The 21,066-nt window shown below is 49.8% G+C and overlaps 1 protein-coding gene across 1 annotated transcript in view; it reads right to left on the bottom strand.

The window, feature by feature from the left end:
- The window catches only part of IDUA (alpha-L-iduronidase), a 1,533,398-nt gene that overhangs the window by 1,264,802 nt on the left and 247,530 nt on the right, over positions 1-21,066 (bottom strand). The window lies entirely within an intron of this gene.

Genomic DNA, 21,066 nt, shown 5'->3' with positions numbered 1-21,066 from the left:
GATTGCGGAAGTATTACATCAGTCCGCGGGGATGTCTGACCTCTGAGTAAACTGGAGTGAGTCCTGTTTATTTCCCTGTGTGCCTTGCCTTTTATGGGACTACAGTGCCCTGGCAGCCTACTACGTTCCGTTACCTGGGTATTCATGTAGACCTCTCCTCAAAAGATTCATATGATGATAACCTTTCACGAAGAGTATCTTCTATCCGAGCTCAGATGCCAGTCTGGAGGACATTAAAGTTGACAGTAAAGGGTTGGGTTGCTCTGCTGAAAATGGTGATCCTTTCAAGACTTCTATACAATTTTTCTAATCTGCCTATTTGTGTGCCTGCGACATTTTTCCGAGATTTTGAAAAAAGAATTGGGGAATGCTGGGCGCTGCAGGGTGGCGTTGACAAACCGTATTCACCCCTTGATCAGGGCGGCTTGGCAGTACCAAACCTGGAATTGTACAACTTGGCGGCCCAGCTTGAGTGGGTGTCTACCTGGCTGTCAGGCCTACAACTGGCTGACACAGCCTCCACGCTGCCACCCTGGTTAATGCCTCGTATTCATCATCTGTTTCACCAGATCATCCGTAACACCACACCGAAACCCCTGTTGTTGGCATTTGTATACTGTTGCTACCGAAGGAGTCGCTACCTGACACGTTCGGTGATTCCATATGCACCAGCGCTGCCCCTCCTGGGCCCGCCTAAATATGCAGCCTTTACATCTGCAGCGGAGCTCCTTCTCTGGCATGCAGCTGGCTACATACATTCAGGAATTTATATAACAAGGATGTTTTACTCTATTACAGAGATCTAGCAGGTGACACTGACTTACCACCAGGGCAATTCCTATTGTAGAATTCACTTTTGGCAGCGCTGACCCACGTGTGGGACGATATGATAGCGGAACCACAGTCTCACTTAGTAATACAATATTTACAGGTTATGGGGACGGGTAGCCACATAATACATTGGTTAATTGCTTCAATGTTGACTCATACATCGTCTCCACAACACAATTGTGAGCCCGTTGGGAAGACAATCTTACTCGCCCATGTACAGATAGGGAGTGGGGTGCGATACTAGCGGGGCCTGACCACATTCTGCGGCATGTGAAATTCTGGTTAATACAATTTTACATTGTAAATAGGACATATATCACTCCCGCCAAAATAAACCAATATTTTCATTGTACAGATGCTGACTGCCCCCAATGTGTATTAGCCAACGCTGATTTGCTCCACATGTTATGGTATTGTCCTGTCTTGCATACCTATTGGCAGGAAATCACAACTCAGCTATCCTATTTCACGGAACATCTAGCATTGCATACTTGGGAGGCATCTGTGTTGGATCTATTCCCTGGAACCAAAAAACATAAAATAATTTCCAGATTCCTTGACTTGGTCTTCTTAACTGCCAAGCTGCTCATCATTCGCAAATGGAGGACCCTCCCCCTATTATGGCCTGTTTGCAGTCCTTCCTTGTGTAGGTGCATGGGGGAAAGTACAACGCTACACAGGGAGAATGCCGTGGGGTTGGGCAAATACCCAGTAGCCCATAATTGGGACACAATACTAGCAGAATCTAAGTCATCGATACAGGGAGTCGAGGAGGGCACTCACAATTAATGAGAGGGTTGGGGTTGGTGATATGAGGTGGAGTTCTCACATCTGACTGGGACATTATCAAACTGATCTGCCTCTTTATTTGTGGAGCTGTGGAAATAAGTTACTGCTCTCCCACACACGATCACAGACATTCATTACCATTGCCAGATGTGGGTTGGGAGAAAGAGTCAAATACGAATCACTGTGCTTATATTCTCCAGTTGTTCATTTTGTTCAAGTTGTATTTATTTTTACAAATTAGAATCTTGCACTGTGGCAAAAAAACTGTTTTGGTAATTGCATCACAAACATATGTATAACAGCATGAATATGTAGGTTGGAAGGGGATGATTTCTTTTCGTTAATCCTAGCTTTGCGTCAAAACTGTCAAATGTTGACCTTGAAAGGTCAGTTATACACTCTGTATTGGTTGAATCTGGAGTCACATCTCCTGTTGTGCTGTCAATGAACAATATAATTAACAAAATGTAATAAAGAGATTTAAAAAAAATCAGAGGCCAGTAGCAGAATCCAAGTGGGTCCAGTTAGGGAAGGGCTCTGGAATCTTTCTGAATCCCTGTAGAGCAAACAGGAGGTCAACCAACTCGCCCTTGGAGTCACATCTGGGATCCTGGGTTCAAAGCAAGCAGATCTAGCCTCCCTTCTAAAGGCAGCAGGGCAGTCCTCCTTCTGACTCTTCCTAAGGTCCAGGACTGTTCTGATGAGAACTTCTGAGAGACCCACTTTTATACCCATTACCAGCTTGTGTGTGGGGGTCTCTCTCTTTGTCTACCCCATAACTAGTTCTGATCAGTTCTTCCTCTTCCATGGTTTTGGCTCCAATTTGTCAATGGGGATAAAGGGCAGAAGTGAGCTGCATTTGCTAGTGATAGGGTAGGCAGCTTCAGGAGTCAGGAAGGTGGTTGGTACAGCTCTTAGACTACCCTCTGAAGCTCAGGAAGAGGTGAGTACAGCCTGTTGCAGGGATTCTGCACCTACACAGAACCATGCGCAGGAAAACAGGACCTCGGTGTATAGGGGTGTACTAACCTATCACCTTAGTACCCAAAATCCCCAAACCGACTAGCTATAGTGTCTCATTCGCTCTTCTGCAAAATCACGAAGCTACAAATGATTAGACAACCCAGAACACAACACTCCCGACTCTCTCAGGAATCGCAGTAGCAAGACATACCCTTTTGCTTGTTCACTTATACTTGTCCACAACCACAATAGGCAGAGTCGCTGTAATAGTTTAAAATATTTATTTTAACTATCATGCTCTATAAGGCAGTATACGAGCCATTACCAGCAGCAAAATGCATAAACTCAGAATAATTAGCATTGTTACAATTCCATAGAATATGAAGGGGGATGTCATTATATACAGACAGTGGAAAAAGGACTATAAGGCCTAACCACCCTCCCCTTGACTGGAAGAAGGTTATTATATAATAGAAGATCTCTGGGCTTTGTCAGCAGACCCCATACCTTAGCCTAGATGGAAGGTTTACATCATAGGAACAGCATAGTTCCTCTCCATGGAAAGTGCTCTCTCCAAGTGTGTGTTAAAACAACATGCATCCCCGTAATAGCAAAGTAAGAGTCTCCAGCAGTGCAGCTGTGTTTAGCGTGTTTTGTCTTGGTGCTAGGGACTGACCTGAACAGAATAACAAGGGGCATTGTTTATCCACCATGCACATCGTGTTCAGACTAAACTCCAGGAACTTAGCAGAGATCGTGTAAAGCAGACAGTTCTCATGTGAAAGGCATAAACAGAGTCTTGCAAAATGAAGAGCATGTAGTAATGTGCGCAAAAGCAGCATCATGGCAGCAAAGCTCATGCTAACTTAGCAATGTCGACAATGGCCCTAACGGCCATTTTACAAGCCCCAGACCACCCAGCTCAGGAGAGGAACAAGATTCCCTATACCCAAGGCCCTTTTGTCCCCTGTCTGAAAAAAATACACATCACACCAAAGGATAGCCATGAACAGCCATGTGACCCTGGACATTTGCAAAATGGCCCATTTGGTTTAGGCAGAAAAATTGCACCTTTCTAATAGTAAAAAAAGAACTATTGATGGACGGAATGCAGAACAAATCAAAACATTCCCCCTCCAGTCAAGAGATTTGGGTTAAATCCATCATTCTTTTGCTCACAATGCCATTCCAGTTTGGACCCAGCCATATGCAAATCAGTCTTGACCCTGTGCCACATGGGAACAGGCCAGCCCAAACTGCCAGGCCAAGTCCTCCCTGGACTGGAAACAAGCATCCTAGGACCGGTTTGGGGTTTCACCCCTCTTCAGCCAGGATAGCTTGATTGCAGTGGCATGGAGAGCACGGGACTCACGTCTGAGCATACCCGTCCCACTTGGGGTGACAAATGCAAAAAAGAACTATTGAGGGACAGAATGCAGAACAATGTCATACATTCACCCCAGTACAGAGATCTGGGCCTAAAGCCATCGTTTTTTTGCTCACCATGCCATTCCAGTTTGGACCCAGCCATATGCAAATCAGTCTTGACCCTGTGCCCCATGGGAAAAGGCCAGCCCGAACTGCCAGGCCAGGTCCTCCCTGGACTGAAAACAAGCATCCTAGGACCGGTTTCGGGGTTTCACCCCTCTTCAGCCAGGATAGCTTGATTCCAGTGGCATGGAGAGCAATGGACTCACGTCTGCGCATACCCGTCTCACTTGGGGTGACAAATGCAAAAAAGAACTATTGATGGAGAGAATGCAGAACAATGTGATACATTCACCCCCGTAGAGAGATCTGGGCCTAAATCCATCGTTTTTTTGCTCACCATGCCATTCCAGTTTGGACCCAGCCATATGCAAATCAATCTTGAACCTGTGCCCCATGGGAATAGGCTAGCCCGAACTGCCAGGCAAGGTCCTCCCTGGACTGGAAACAATCATCCTAGAACCGGGGCTCACTGTGCCATTGGAATCAAGCTATCCTGGCTGAAGAGGGGTAAAACCCCGAAACCGGTCCTAGGATGCTTGTTTCCGGTCCAGGGAGGACCTGGCTTGGCAGATCGGGCTGGACTGTTCCCATGAGGCACAGGGTCAAGACTGATTTGCATATGGCCAGGTCTAAACTGGGGTGGCATGGTGAGCAAAAGAATGATGGATTTAACCCAAATCTCTTGACTGGAGGGGGAATGTTTTGATTTGTTCTGCATTCCGTCCATCAATTGTGTGTCTTTTGCTTTCTCGTCCTAAGTGCCCCAGGTATGCCCAGACGTGGGTCCTGGGCTCACTGTGCTACTGGAATCAAGCTATCCTGGATGAAGAGGGGTGGAACCCCGAAACCGGTCCTAGGATGCTTGTTTCCGGTCCAGGGAGGACCTGGCAGTTCGGGCTGGACTGTTCCCATGAGGCACAGGGTCAAGACTGATGTATCATCCCAAAAGGCATTCGCAATATAGGGAATGGCAGAAATTGCGATTCCGTATTTTGAGAATGCAATTAAGGAATTGCAATTTCTGATTCCTTAAATGAAATGCAGGAAGCCCAAAATATTGCGACCTGTCTTTAAGGAATTGCAAATTACCACCAACTTCAAGTTGGTGGTAATATGCGTATTCCATGAAAAATTAACTTTTTTGCATTTTTCAAGGTACCATGTGGGATACATACATGCCCTTAGGGCATGTATGTGCGCCACATGTGCACACATGCATTTTCCAGGGGTTCAACAGGGTGTCCATTTGGCACCCTTGAAATTGCATGCGCAATTTGCGAGTACCTATTGGGTACTCGCAAATCGCGCATGCAATTCCAATTCATTCCTATGGACCTCTAGGCCCATAGGAAAGAATGGGAAGCCATTCCTTATTTGCGACTCGCAATTTGCGACTCGCAAATAAGGAATATGTAGGAATCGCAATTATTATTGCGAAACCTACATACATTGCTGTGAAGCAGTTCATATTAGGGACAGTGTTGTACCTCTTAATCAGGAACACCATGGTAAAAACATTCCACGATCCCTACGAAACCCAGAGGATTATCTTCTGACGCCGTTGAGGGTAACCACGCCCCCTTGTCATGTGTCCTTGCAGGAACCATCCCCGAGGCGAGAGTCGGCGGAAGGGGGCAGAACTGACCCCGGAACTAGAAACCCAAGGCCAGTAAATAGAACACGAAGGCGAAGGGAAGGCGGCGCATCTGCAGGGAACGAGGAGGACGAGCAGGAGAGCCAGAACGGAACAGAAACAAAGACCCCGAGTCGGGTGGACGAAGCTGACAGACCAGAGGGAGAAGAAGAGTGGAGCGAAGAGTGGTGTAACCCACCGGAGGACGCTGGAGAGCGGCCGCAACTCTGGAGAGTTGCGGCGGAGCTGGTGAGTCCTCGAGTAGGAGAGAAAGGGGTAGCGGGAACCGGGGAGGTGGGTGGGGAACGAATACCGGGGGTGGGATAGGGAGGGTCTGGGTGTACAGCACGTAAGACACACAAACCCTGAAATACCCTAAACCTCACGTCCCCTCATAGGCACTAGAGACCCCCCCCTTCCTTTCCTTAACGTTGCATCCCCTATACCTTATAATTTCTGTATTAAGCCTTTCCCCTTTTTTTTTGCACATTCCTCCATTCCCCATTGTCTTCACCCTCATATCACCGACTGGGTGTGGTGACGGATAACGTTAGTCACTGAACCAAATAAGAAACAACAGCTGACGGCTCATGCTTGTTTCTCCCCTCTGTATGAGCCTCCGCAAGCCCACCCCGTTGTCAGGAGCCACCTCGGGAGAAGACTAACCCACCGAAAAGACCACAGGAGGCCAACAAGAAGGAGAGGAAACACCCAAGGGAAAAGAAGACTCTTTTTCATCTAAACCATCAAGACAGTCTGTTGTTATTAATAAACCCCCTTAGATTGCACACTACATCCAGCCTCCGCGTCTGTGTATCCGGCCCGCACCCCCCCCCCCCCCCCCCCCCCAGGCTCACACTAGCATTTTGGGATTCCATAATAGCGAATCAGGAAAATACGCTATTTTGGAATTGCAAAATACAATATTGATACATCTGGCCCTATGTTCCTAAAAATGTGTTGACCTGTGTTTTGTATGGAAGAAAAGCAATTGTGCTCTAAATCAAAAAGTGTCTTACTTACCATTGTATTGTAGGATCCACAGTGTGATATCTCCCTGAGTAGTCGATGTAATGCAATAGTAATCTAAAAGTATTCCAAAAGTAATCTCTATGTATTTTAAACTGTTTCGAAAGCAAATACAAACCTGCAACAATCACAAATTCAGCCACAACTGCATTTCCTTGTAAAGTCTTGCATTTGAGGGTATTTTCCACTTGCCTGTGCCAAGTCCTGCTTGGTTCTAGAAATTAAACATAAGGATATATTTTTTATACTTACCTAATAGTGTCTTTGTAAGATATTTATTAAGTCCATTACATCACAGGTAGCCGCCCCACCAAGAGCAGCCTCCCTGTGCTCTGCCCATCTTCAACTGTCAACACGCACACCAGGCACTCAAGCATTCCACTCATGTCCATCACACCAACATTCCAAACAGAACACTCACACTGGCTGAGCAGCTAGGAGCCAGGTGACAGGGAACACTATAAACACAACAGCAAAATACCACAGTCTGGATTCTGTCGCTAGGTGTGTGTGATCAGTCCTTGAGTGAGTGAATACAATAAATGCTTAGCACACCTGATAAGCGTAACTGCTCAACCACACTACCACAAAGAGAGCTGTTAGTGATTATCTACTTTAGCCTCTGCAATACCTCTGGGGTCTCCTGGGCTCTGTGCCCACTATTCCTTACTTTAATATTGTATATACAGAGCCAGCTTCCTACAATGTAGTGCTGTGTAGGGCATGCACAGAGACAGCCTGTGCTGGATGTATGTGGCTTACGTGAAGTACTATACATGAAGGGTGAAGAGTTGTGCAGCGAGCACATAGTGAATGTGTGTGCTGGCAGTGTATGCATTTTAAAATACCCACACCCTGGTTCAATATAGGAAATTGTCAGTATTGAACAGTGCACCCAGATTGAGTGCGTATACTGAATGCATGTGTACAGGTAAATGTACAGTGCATTTAGTGGAGGTGAAGGGACGACTCACCGTGATTGCGCCTCCTATAAGCAGGGCAGTAATAGGGGATTGGAGGTGTAATCTGACAGTTGGGGATCGGCGGCGCAGTCGGGCCGCGGGTGGAGTGACTGGGGGCCCTGTTGTCCCGCTTTGGGGTCGCCAGTACTAGTGGCCAACCGGACCCTAAAGCCCTGGAGGTTGGTGATTGTGGCAAATCTGTTGAGACATTCAGACTGGGACTTACCTGGGTTCCCCCCCCCCATTATCTAGCAAGCATACTACCATTGGCGGCTAATCGGACCGTGTGCATGTTGCGAGGGGAACCTGGTGGCTTCGGACCCGGGGGGCGATTCACCAGTCCTGGTGCAGCTGCAGCTATCATAGACGCCTATCGAGGACTCTGATTGACCTGTGTGGGCCTGCCTGGATGGAGATCTTTGCGTGTGCTCCTGGCCTGGCTCTCCCAGCGTCTGCCTGGGACCCCAGGGGCATCTATGACGAGGGATAAGAGTAGCAGCGACTCGGCCAAGCATGGGCCCATTGACAAATTCACCGGTCCGGGAGCAGCGGCGGGCGCGACCGGGAGCCAACCGGAGCCTGATCCAGAAAACGCGGCCCTCATGGCGGCCATCACCCTATCCAGGGACATGCTGGATGCTAAAATTGGGACAGTGGGGTCGGACGTCACGCTGCTGTGGCAGGACTTGCGCAATGCAGTGTCCCGTATCACTGAAGCTGAGACCCGCATCTTGGGAGTGGAAGATTATGTCGCAATCCTAAAGCAGAAAATGGCGAATATGGAGACGGCTCAGAAGGGTCTGGCGCTCCGTGTCGAGGATGCAGAAGGGTGCGCGCGACGCAGTAACCTAAGATTTGTAGGATTTCTTAATGGCTGTGAAGATGGTAACATGGAACGCTTCGTCACGCGGTGGCTGGAAAGTTGGCTCCCCCCAGAGGCTATGTCACGGTGCTTTGTCGTGGAGTAGGCTCACTGAGCCCTCATGCAGAAACCACCGCCGGGGGTTCACCCACGACCAGTGATAGCAAAACTTTTGAACTATCATGACCGAGATGCCATACTGAAACAGGCCCGGGCTAAGGAACCCCTGCTCTACGACAATGTGCGCATCTTAATTTTTCCTGATTACACTCGGCAGGTGCAACATCAGCGCCAATCGTTCATGGCCGCGAAGGCCCGCCTAAGAGAACTCAAGCTCCCATACACCCTCTTGTTTCCCGCTCGTCTGCGGGTGGTATACCGATCCCGCACCCATTTCTTTGACACCCCGGAGGAGGTCTTCCGATGGACAGACAAAACAGTACGAGTGCGAGCGCACACATCGCCCAGGTGGGAATCTGATTCTTCCTCCAGTGAGGTGGCCAGGAGGGGTTCCCCGGGACAGCAGCAGAGGGACACTAGACGGTCGCAATCCCGGAGGCGTTCCTTGTCGTGCAGGCCTCCTCTAGGGGGGGGGCCCACTCCTGGCCGCCACGTGTTGAAACCCTGATATCCGAGGTGGATATAGTGCTGTGGAATTCCGTCTGGCTCAACATGTACTCTGGCACATACTGGTCGGGGGAATCTTAATGTGGGCTGGAACTCTGCCAGTCTCGGGCTGGTCAGGGTCATCCCCGAGGACTATGGGCTGTAAGTTGGGGATCCATTGGTTGGGGCGACTCTTGTTCCCCCGTTGGAGATCGGGAACTAGCCCTGCCGTGACAGATACTTCAGTGTTTTTGAGGTATGAGGTGGGGGGTTTGTTGGGGGGTGTTGTTTGAGGTTCCGAGTCACACTTCCGCTTGGGGTCCGCTATTCTATACACACGCGTCGCCACAGTCTTCTAACGGTACTGCACGACACTTCCCTTCCCTATGGCTAGCGCTTTACATAGAGATCAGGAGACCCCAGGTGTCCTTCGCATTATAAGCTGGAATGTACGCGGGGCCTTAGACAAAATTAAACTTGGGGGTATACTACATCAGGCTAGGGCCGACATCCTTATGTTGCAGGAGACACATCTTATGGGGACGAAGGTGCTCTGCTTGCAGAGGTATGGATTTCAGCAAGTTTTTCATGCAGAGTTCACGCTCCAGGGGAGTGGCGATTCTGGTTCACCGTAGGCTCCCTTATGTACACGTGCAACAATGGACCGACACACAGGGACGGTATCTGTTCATCCGGGGCAAGATTGGGGAGGACCCCTTGGTTCTAGGCTGTGTATATGCCACCCCCCCCCCACAGTGGACTCTCGTGGAGCGGCTACATGCCATATGGGCGGATATGCCTGATGTGCTCTCCGTGGTGGGTGGGGACTGGAACGATGTTATGGAGTTAGCCAGGGACAGGAGTGGGGCTGGGGGTTGCTCAGGGAGTGGTCATCCCACGAAATTATACTCGCTGGTGACAGGCCTAGACTGGGTGGATGTGTGGTGGCGTGCCCATGGCGACAGACGGGAGTACATGTACCTCTCGACGGTCCATAAGTCCTTCTCCAGGCTCGATTACCTCTTTATTCCTCGAGTGATGGTTAGCAGGGTGGCGTTGGCTGAGATCCTACCCCGAGGCCTCTCGGATCACACCCCGGTGTCTCTTGAGTTTTATATGGTTAGGGGGTGACAACCCTTCCAATGGCGCCTCTCGGTGTGGCATCTACAGAATGAAGAATATGATATGCATATGAGAGAGGTCATTGACCAATACCTAACCTTAAATGAGGGGTCGGTGCCTAGCACTGCGACTCTATGGGAGGCTCTGAAGCCTACCCTGCGAGACGTGGACATACCCTGTGTGCGGTGGCTCGTAGGAAGCGTACGGAGGAATTGACTCGGGTGGAGGCCGACATAGAGGCACTTGAGCGCCGGGCTCAGGAGGAGGGAGATGGACAGCATGTGAGACAACTACTTCTGGCCCAACAGTCCTGTGCCGCCCTCATGATGGATGAGGCCCGCCAAGTTTGGTTGGTGACGCGTAGCAGGGTATATCAATGGGGGGACAAGTCCGTCAAGATGCTTCATCGGCTCTGTCAGGGCACCGTCCATTCCCAGGCCCTTCTGGGTATTTGGGACAAGGCGGGAGTGCTGACTACTGACCCCGCTGCTATAGCAGAGAGCTTCGCCACATACTACGCAGATCTGTATGCCTCCCGGGAGTGTTTGCCAGCGTACACCGTCGATAAATTCCTAGCCGATCAACCGCCCCAAGCGGTGTCGGACGAGGTGCGTGACCTATTGGAGCTGCCCCTGACTGACAAGGAGCTGGGCACGGCCTTGGGTGAGCTCAATTCCGGGAAGGCTCCTGGACCCAATGGGTTCCCGAGTGAGTTCTTCAGGCGCTACAATAAGCAGTTGGCCCCTCATTATCGGGTGGTGGTCGAGGAGGCTCGGGAAAAGGGCCTGCTTCCCCCAGATTGGTGGCATGCTAAGGTGGTGGTGTTCCTTAAGCCCGGCCAGCCCCCGGAACAGCAGGCCTCATATCGCCCCATCTCGCTCATAAACATGGAGGCTAAAATCTTGGCCAAGGCGTTGGCCAATCACCTCTTGCCTCACATCTCGACACTTATACATCCCGATCAGGCGGGGTTCATGCCCCAGAGGGCGACCAGGTACAACATAAGGCGGGCAAATATCGCGGTGGCGGCTGCTCGACAGACGGGGGAATCAGCGGCGCTCCTTTTAGCCGACATGGACAGGGCATTTGATTCCCTCAGTTGGGTATATCTATTTGCATTACTGCGCAAACTTAACCTTGGCCCACGCTTCCTTTCCTACCTCATGCTCCTCTATACAGATCTGACGGCGAAGGTACGGGTGGCTAGTGCGGTCTCTTCCATATTCTCGATCCAGAGGGGCACTCGGCAGGGATGCCCCCTATCTCCATACTTATTCGCCCTGGCCATGGAGCCGTTGGCGGCATGGGTGTGCATTGATGCGCAGGTTCGGGGATTCGAGTGGGCTCCGGGTCTGTTCGACAGGATTGCGCTCTATGCGGACGATGTCCTGTTTTTTCTCACAGAGTTGGACAAGACAGGGCCGCGCCTCCTGCGGATCATGCAGATCTTTGGAGAGACTTCGGGATTATATATGAACCCCCGCAAATCTACACTGTGGGTTCTGGGAGATCGACCGAGGGTTGGTGATTGGGTGAATACGATCCAGCTAGCAAGTTGGGGGTCTGAAATACTTTGGGGTGTTCCTCACAGATGTGCCAGCCATCTCCTGGGAGGGGAACCTGGCCCCGGTATGAGAGCGAGTCCGTGCAGATCTTAAGTCCTGGGCGCGTATGCCCTTGACACTGTACGGCAGATCAGCAATTTTCAAGATGGTGATGCTTCCTCGGCTGCTCTACCAGCTACAGAATCACCCGTACCCGTCCCACCTAGATGGTTCCGACTGGTGAACTCTGTGCGTGGACAGTTTCTGTGGGAGGGGGGCAACGTGCGTTTGGCTCTGCGAACATGCTTTCTATCCACTTATTGTGGAGGACTTGCGTCCTCCGACATTCTCTCGTATTACCAGGCCTCACACCTACTTGTCCTCAATGAATGGTGGTACGGTGACAGGAGAGACCCAGCATATGCGCTCGAACGACGACTTATGGGGTCCAATATACTACATACCATTTTGTATTTGGCGCCGCTGCGTAGTGGGATGCCGTTGGCCACGTGGGTGGTATTCTTAGTATGGAAGCAGGCGTTGCGCCGCATGGGTTGGTGGAATACCCTGACTAGGAAAACCCCCCTTTGGAATAATGGGCGCCAGCCAGATCTGGCGGCCTTACAGGGATTCCGGGGATGGGACGATATTGGTATTTCGACTCTGGGAGATGTTTTGAGGGGCACGACACTCAAGTCTTTCCGGGACCTACAGAGGGATTTTCGTATGCCCCAGTCACAATTATATAGGTACCTCCAGTTTCGCCATGCGCTGTCCCCTAGTCTCTTCAGTCCACTGGAGGCGAAGGTGTTTATGGGGGATCTAGAGACCAAAAAGATTTCCCGGATCTATCAATCCCTAGTCACACATTGCTCTACCACACTTCAGCAGTTGCGCAGGGACTGGGAGAAGGATGTGGGCACACTGGAGGAGGAGGACTGGAGGGAGGCCCTGGTGGCTCCACAGGGGGCAGCTATAGCGATGCGCCTTCGCCTCATCCAATTTAAATACTTGCACAGGGTCTATTTTATCCGGGCTCGACTGTACCGAGCAGGATTGGTTGCTTCCCCGGAGTGTCTTAGATGTGGTCGGGAGGAAGGTACATTCATGCATACTATCTGGCAGTGCCTCTCCCTGGATCGCTTTTGGAGGGGGGTGTTCTCCTGCCTATCGGAGGTCCTGGGGTGGGAGCTCCCGCGGACACCGCGGCTAGCTCTGCCCCATGTTATGGAAGGAATAGGGGGTAACATCGATAAAAGACACCTCATGCAACTAGGCTTCACATTGGCAAAGCAAGATATTGCCAAGGCATGGAAAGCGCCGCGGGCCCCATCGGTGGCCACATGGAAGAATGGCTTAGACTTTTGCATGGGGCTGGAACAGCATGTCTTTGTGGCCAGGGGATGTCCGCGTAAACATTATAAAATATGGAAAAGATGGGCAGATTACCGGGGTCTGTGGCTGGAGCCACCAGTGGCTGTAGCAGCTCATTAATGGGGATGATTTCTGATGTACACAGGGATGCGGCAGTGCAGGGCAGGGGGGAGAATCGGGGGGCGTGTGTTATCATGCTATGACTCTATTGCTGTACATAAATGCTGTGGTTAGGACTATGTGGACTTGGTGTGACTTAAGGGGAGAGGGCGAGGGTGGTTTGGTCGTATTATTTTGTTTATTTTCATTATTTATCTTGTTGTCACTTACAAAAGTCAGTTGCTCCTGTGCCACTGTATGGTTTGATTTGGTAGTTGTCCCTGGTGTGCAGAGCCCTGCGATGTGTATGCAATTGACAAATAAAAATGTACAGTGCATAGAGGTATTAATGGTGGACAGTAAGTGTGCTGAGAGTGTACACTGAATAGAATGTGCCTACAATGGTACATAGTATAGAGGATCCTGGCTTCCATTTTGGGAAGCTCAGGCCTACCTGGTAAAGACTCAAGTATAACAGCAATCCCCCCGGAAAGATTTGTAGATCGCTGCATTTTTGTGAGCTGGCTAAGGACTCGTTGGAAAGAAAAGGACGAGGCTCCCTTTACATTTCCAAAGACTGCTCTTCAATACAGTGATAGATAGCAAGGAATGGGCTTGGAAAAGGAAAGGAGATGGGGGTGATAGGAGAATCACAAACAAGCAGGGCTAGGGGTCTGGTATTAACCTTTAGATGCATATGTTATGGTTTGCGGTTTTGTAGAGCGCTCAGCTGCCCCAGCAAAGGGGCGTCCCGGCGCTGATGGCAGAAAACTGCACAGCCTCTAACAGGGAAAAGGCCTACAACGGAGGGAAGAGGAATGTTTTGATTGCTTTGCAAAATGCCAAATAATTCTTCAAGCTGCGAATGGCAATAGGGAGCGCGTTCCAAAGTTTGGGTGCCAGAGTACGGAAGGAACGCCCCCCGGCACGGACCCTCCTCACCCGAGGGATAACCGCCAAATGCTGCCCAATCGACCGAAGTTGGCAGGAAGGGCTATATGGTGCAAGCAGATTGTCCAGAATCCCTGGGGATGAAAAGTTCAAGATTTTAAAAGAAATACAGAGGGACTTGAACTCTATACGTTTGGCCACAGGCAGCCAGTGGAGCCGACGGTTAGCACTAGATGCAGAGCACGTCCTAGGCAGACCAAGGAGAGCTCTGGCCGCGGCATTCTGGACCCTTCGCAGTCTAACGATTTCAGACTTGTTAGACCCAGATGGAGTGAGCTGGCGTAGTCTAGTCTTGACAGAATCGAAGCCTGAACAATAACCTGCGTGATGGGGGGGGGGGGGGGGGGGGGGGGGTCAAAAAACCCCAACAGCAGCTTGAGCCCCCGCAGTATACCAAAACAGGTCCCCGCCACCTTCTTGGTTTGGGTCTGAAAGCTAAGGGCGGAGTCAACCCAGACACCCAGATTTTTTACCACCTGTTTGGGGCAGGTGCATGTCCCAAAGTGGCAGGCCACCAGTGCTCACTCCACAGCTCAGTGTTTCCCAACCAGCAGTACCTCAGACTTGCTGGCATTGAGCTGGAGAAAGTTGGCAATCATCCACTCCGCGACGGCCTCAAGATCATTCCGGTACTTACAAGTGTCCCGAGTAGAGTCGTTGGAGAGTGTGACTACCAACTGTGTATCATCCGCATATGATACTGCTGTGAGCACTCTGCTCTTAGCCACAATTGCTAGCGGTTGAACATACAAGTTGAAGAGGGTAGGGCTCATGGCTGACCCCTGCGGCACCCCCTGATTGGTAGTATGGGCTCTAGAGACAAAAGTGGGGGCGGCTACCTGGAAGGTCCTCTCCGAAAGAAGAGGCAAACCAGTCCAGGGCCGAGTCCACAATGCCTACCTCCTCCAACCGCTTCAGCAAGATCTGGTAGGACACAGTGTCAAACGTGGCACTGAGATCTAGTAAGATCAGTGCTGAGGTACAACCCTCATCTAGGGCCCATTTTAGATGTTCGGTCACAGCTAGAAGAGCAGATTCAGTGCTGTGACCAGGACGGAAACCATTCTGAGAGGGGTCTAGTATATTATTCTCCTCCAGATAGCCCGTCAAGATGGAATTGATGTAGGCCTCTGAGATCTTGGAGACCCAAGGCAGGAGGGAGATGGGGCGAAAAATCTCTGGTTTTGTTGCGTCAAGATTGTTTTTTTTTTTAACAAGGGGACCACCCTAGCTTGTTTCCATGAGCTGGGGACAACAGCTGTAGAGAGAGATAGATTGATCACCTGGCTCAAGGGTGTAATGAGCACAGGTAGAATTTTCATGCAGTGATCAGGCTTGAGAGGGTCTGTGGGGGAGCCAGACTTGACCTTGCTACATAGCACGGACAGCTCCTCTTGGGAGATTGGCGGGAAAGCGGCCAGAGTGTGCGAAGTGGGAGATCTAGGCATGCGGTCAGGACATAGCGCTGCCTGGAGGAAGGACTTATAGATCTTATCCACCTTCTCCACAAAGAAGGAGGCCAGAGCATCGCATTGCTCATCTGACCATATCAGGGTCGCATTAAGGGCCGTGGATGATTTAAGCTCTTTCAGCAACGAGAAGATACTTTTGGATGGATTGTTACTACTCCTGATCTCCTCTGCATAGTAGGTTGCCCGTTCCGACTGGATAGCCCTATGGAATTTCTTGATCGCTGTCTGATAAGACATCTTCAGGTTTGGGTCGTAGTCCCTTCTCCAGGCTCTCTCCAGCCTTTTGCACTCTTTACGCAGGGAGGTGAGCTTAGCATTGTACCAAGGACTGGATTTGGTATTACGGCTTTTTGACCACTTTACAGGGATGAGAGAGTCCTGAGTGCTGAGAATACAGTCTGACAGAGATCTATCGGCCATGTCTGAGTCATCTGGAATGTTGGGCATAGGTGTGGAGAGAAGGCCATGAAATTGAGTGATATTGAGTTTAAGCCAGGGGCGCCTCCGTTAAAGCTTCTGAGACACCCTTCTCGGGGGCACAACCTTGGAGAGTGTCATTGTTATTAAATAGTGATCAGACCAGCACATCGGGAGGGGGTTGGACAGTCAAGAGAGAAAGGTGGCCCGCAGAGTATGTAGGACCCTGCACCAGTTGAGATAGCTGACATGCCGCAAGATCGGCCAGAAAGTTGCCCACATCAGTATCCTGGGGTCTGTCCAGATGCAAATTCAAGTCCCCAATGATACTAAAATTGGCCGCTCTCATGGCTAAGGGGCTCACAACCTCAATAAGTGCAGACCTAAACTCTTTGGAGGGCTCTGGCGGGCGGTAGACCAGTAGGCCAGACAAGGTGTAGCTAGCATTAAATGAAAACTCGAAGCGCGCAGCTTCGCACCCTGCCAGGGGCTCCTTGACGAAGTTACAGGGGTAGGAAGATATAAGAATAACTGCTATACCAGCCGATCTAGACTCTCTATTGAACGTCTTAATACTAAAACCTGAGGGGAGCGTCAAACCTTGTTCAGCCACCCTATCATCTGACAACCACCTCTTAGTTAAAAAAAAGAACATCTGGGATTTCATCCTGTAACACATCGTAAACATCTGCAAAATGTTTGACTAAGGAGCAGCAGTCTAAACTGAGAATTTTGATCTTGGAGCTAGTGCTAGAAGGGGGACAGGGGGGTGCAGAGGACGTACAGGAGTTAAAGCCGCAGTTTAAACAGCAGAACGGTCCCTCCAGAGAGATACAGGGAGGATGAGTGCAAGGGCTTAATCCATTCTTAATAGAGAAGAGATCCGCCATAGAGTAGGTGACCGTACCTCTAGTGAAACCACCAGCATGTCTGGCGTCGGCCAGGCGGGGACGGGCGTATATGGGCTTACCTTTGGCGCGCCAGCTGCACGCATTCGCTGCGCGCTCGCCACAGCATGGGTTTAAGTAAAGGAAACCCGGAAATGCCGAGAGCGCGAACCAGACCAGCTGATTCCTAGACACGCCCTCCGCTCAATCGGCACACTGCCGCGGAGGAACAGGGCGGAGACCAGGAGGAGGTGGGATGTCCCCAGGCCAAAGCAAAAGTAAGGTGAGAGCCCCGTATGAAAGAGAAGTGACACAATCAGCACCCGAGCCCCGCGGAAGTAAATACCAGTTAAAATAAGATAACAGTACAGCCAGCATTAAAAAACACAGATGAGCAAATATCTAAAAGCAATCAGCAAATGGTCTCACTCGGTCCACTGCGCGCTCGCCACCGCATGTGTTTAAGTAGAGGAAACCCGTTAATGCCGAGAGCACGAGCCAGACCAGCGGGTTCCGAGACACGTCCTCCGCTCAATCGACACACTGCCACAGCAGAACAGGGTGGAGACCAGGAGGAGGTAGCATGTCCCCAGGCCAAAGCAAAAGTAAGGTGAGAGCCCCGTATGAAAGAGAAGTGACACAATCAGCACCCGAGCCCCGCAGAAGTAAATACCAGTTAAAATAAGATAACAGTACAGCCAGCATTAAAAAACACAATTGAGGAAATATCTAAAAGCAATCAGCAGCTGACCTCACTCGGGCCATATATCACTGTGTGAACTTTGGTCACTCCCATGAATTGTGTTGTGGACAATCAGCTTCGAAGTCATACCTGCTGTAGCAGACTTCTTTCATGAAGGAAGTTGAAAAGGAAAAGTTCCCATTTCCAAAGCAGTTTATTTAAACAAAGAACAAGTGCAAACCATATGTCCCTGTGAACTGGGTATAGCTAGTCAGCCAACAGACAATGTTCACAAGGAACTCATTTGAACAACAGATGTGAAAAATAAGACAAGGTGTGTTACATCCTTGATAGACCTGGCACCTTGGCATGGATCTCCCTTCCATTTTTTGCTGTTGCCTCATGTGTTTTTGCTGGTATTAGATGCTCTGGACACTGTGCCACTGCTATCCAGTGCCACAGTGCAAGTGCAAGTACTCCCTATTGTACATTGATGTACGGATTAGTGATTCCATGATTACAGCCATTTTCGTTTTTCACTATTGCAAGGCTACCTGTTCCCCATAGGCCAGAATGGCCAGTTTGATTATTACATCTTATAATCCTAACTGACTCAGGGAACCAGGTAGAAATTCGAGTTTAGTATGCCTGAACTCAGAATGATAAAATGCATATTTTAGTGAAGTTGATTTTAACATTCTGTGTTTGAAAATGCCACTTTTAGAAAGTAGGTATTTTCTTGTCTAACCATCCAAGCCTGCCTCTGATAGGTTGTGTATTCCTTGTCTGGAGTTTGAGTGACAGGGGCTGAGGGATTGCAGGAGACAGGGTGAGTCAGCACAGGGCTGAATAGAGAGATCTGCATGTAGATGGGTGGGAGGAGTTGCACCTGGGACCTGAAACGGGCTGTGGCTTCCCTCCACAATGCTGGCTCCACCTCCTGTGGTGCGTCTGATGTCTCCACCCTGCACTGTGAAAGGAAAGAAGGAGTCATGTAAACAGAGTGCTCCAGGACTGACCAGAACTGGTTTGGACTAGGCAAAGGCCTCTCTGCCTTAAGAGAACAAAGACAAATTGAGTAACAATATTGGGACCCAAACCCAAGAACTTTAGATCACTTTGGGAAACGAGAAGAAACCTTTGCTGAGGAGCGGAACCAGAGAGACTGAGGAGAGACTATCCCTAAGCTTGAGGGATTGGCCTGCAGTGGTTGCCTGACTGCCAGAGAGGAGAAAGGAACTTTGTGTATACTTTATTCAACTTGTGAAGGATCTCCAAGGGCTTGAGAAAAGAGCTTGCCTCCTGCTGAAGTCTCAGGGACAACAGACTTCACCAACCAGCTCCCCAAGAGTTCTTTGGAAGTGCCTGCTGTTTTGCGAAGCTTTCTGAGGGACTGCGTGCCGCAAGGAGCTGGAAGCGCGACTCACGAACAAGAAGCGTGTCGCCGAACTGCCACTGTCGCTTCACAACGTGAAAGCGCCTCGCATCACCGGAGAAGAGGATCGACGTCGCATCAGATGTCGCCACATCACCGGCAAGCGTGACTCAGGGCCTGTCGCGGCCCAGAAGAACCGTTGAGTCATCGCAGGGTCCCCGAAGCGCCTCGCATCGCCGGAGAAGAGGATCGACGTCGCATCACCGGGAAGCGTGTCGCAGGGCCTGTCGAGGCTCGCATCATTGCCGAAGCATCTCTCATCGCCGGAGAAGAGGATCGACGTCGCATCAGACGCTGCCGCATCACCAGGAGGCGTGTCGCAGGGCCTGCCGCGGCTCGCATCGTTGTCAAAGCACCTCGCATCAACGGAGAAGAGGATCGACGTCGCAGCAGACGCAGCCGCATCACCGAGAAGCGTGTTGCAGGGCCTGTCACGGTCCGCATCGCGTCGCACCAAGAAAAATACACCATCTTTGTTTCTTTGCACCGGATCTTCATCGCATCACGGCGTTGCATACCACATCGCCATGGAAGCGCATTAAGAAACCAATGCATCACCTCCCCTCGCAGAGAAGAACCGATGCATCCTCTACGCAGCAGTAGGGACCCGACGCATCACCGTTCTTGCGTGTAAGGAACCGACGCATCACCTTCCCTGAAACACTTTCGTTGTATAGCGTTACGCATCTTAAGGTACATTGAACTCAAAGTTTCGCATTTTAACATCTAAAGAGAATTAAGCTAATTCTACAATTTTAAGAGCAGTATTGTGGATTTTTTGTCGTCTGTGGTCTTGTGATAAGTCTATATAAAGAATACTTATTTTTAATATAAAACTTGTGTGGTGTCCATCTGTGGTGTTGTCACTGGGTTACTGTATATGTTCACAAATGCTTTACACACTGCCTCCGAGATAAGCCTGTCTGCTCGTGCCAAGCTAACAAGGGGGTGAGCAGGGGTTATTTTAGGAGTGTACCCCCTTACCCTGACTAGACGCAAGGGTCCCTATTTGTCAAACTGCCAACTAGAGAACCCCAAATCTAACAATCCTTTTTCCAAAATTAGAGTTTATAGTTAGAATGGAGAATAATGTCCTTCTAACTCTGTTACATTATTAGATCAATATAGAATCAATCAAAGTTTAAAAATTGAAGCCCACAAACAAATACATTTCTCTCAAGCCCACTTTAGCCGAACATGGGCGTAACTTTTATTTTGCAAACAACAATCATATGAAAAGAAAGTTAAAGCAATTACTGTATATTCACACTATATACAGGATAAAAGGTGATCCAAGTGACTTTTGTGCCCCAGGGTAATGACCAAAATTAACAGTGACATATTATACCGTGACTAATAAAAAGAAGCAGTTGGTTATTGGAATAAATGGGGAGGTCCCTTATGGAATCAATGTATCAATCCACTCAATAGGAATTTTTATGGTGTCCTAGGACTCTCCCTTCTTATGGTCGACGATGTTTTAACTCTCTCGCGTTACGGGGTCTCTTCAGGACAAGGGATTCTGGGGACCCAGGCAAATAATTTTGGCCGAAGGTTTTAAAATAGATCGTCTTTATGTTGATGGCCAAGGATTAGTGACCCTGTCGTGGGTCAGGTGGACTCCGGCAAGGAATATGCTAAGATCAGGCGAGAGGGAGGGGCACTGGTCACATGGGAAACAAATAAGTTTCCCTCGTGCTACATTCAGCATTAAGGAAGTCTTAGTGACGGATATCGTCTCTCACGATGCGGAGCTAACATTTCAAACGCAGAACACCAACATAAAACTTACCAGGTCCCTTAATCACATTTGGTGTCTGGAAAAGGACTTAAGGGACGGGAGGCTGAAACAAAACAAAGGCAAACCAGGACAAAACTCGCCCTGATTAGGAATCATTAGCCAGGCAAAGCTTTCAC

Source organism: Triturus cristatus, chromosome 2_2 (genome assembly GCF_964204655.1).
Source record: "Triturus cristatus chromosome 2_2, aTriCri1.1, whole genome shotgun sequence".
NCBI classification, from domain to species: domain Eukaryota; kingdom Metazoa; phylum Chordata; class Amphibia; order Caudata; family Salamandridae; genus Triturus; species Triturus cristatus.
The sequence above is the reverse complement of the archived record's forward strand: the minus strand, read 5'-3'. Positions and strand labels throughout refer to the sequence as shown.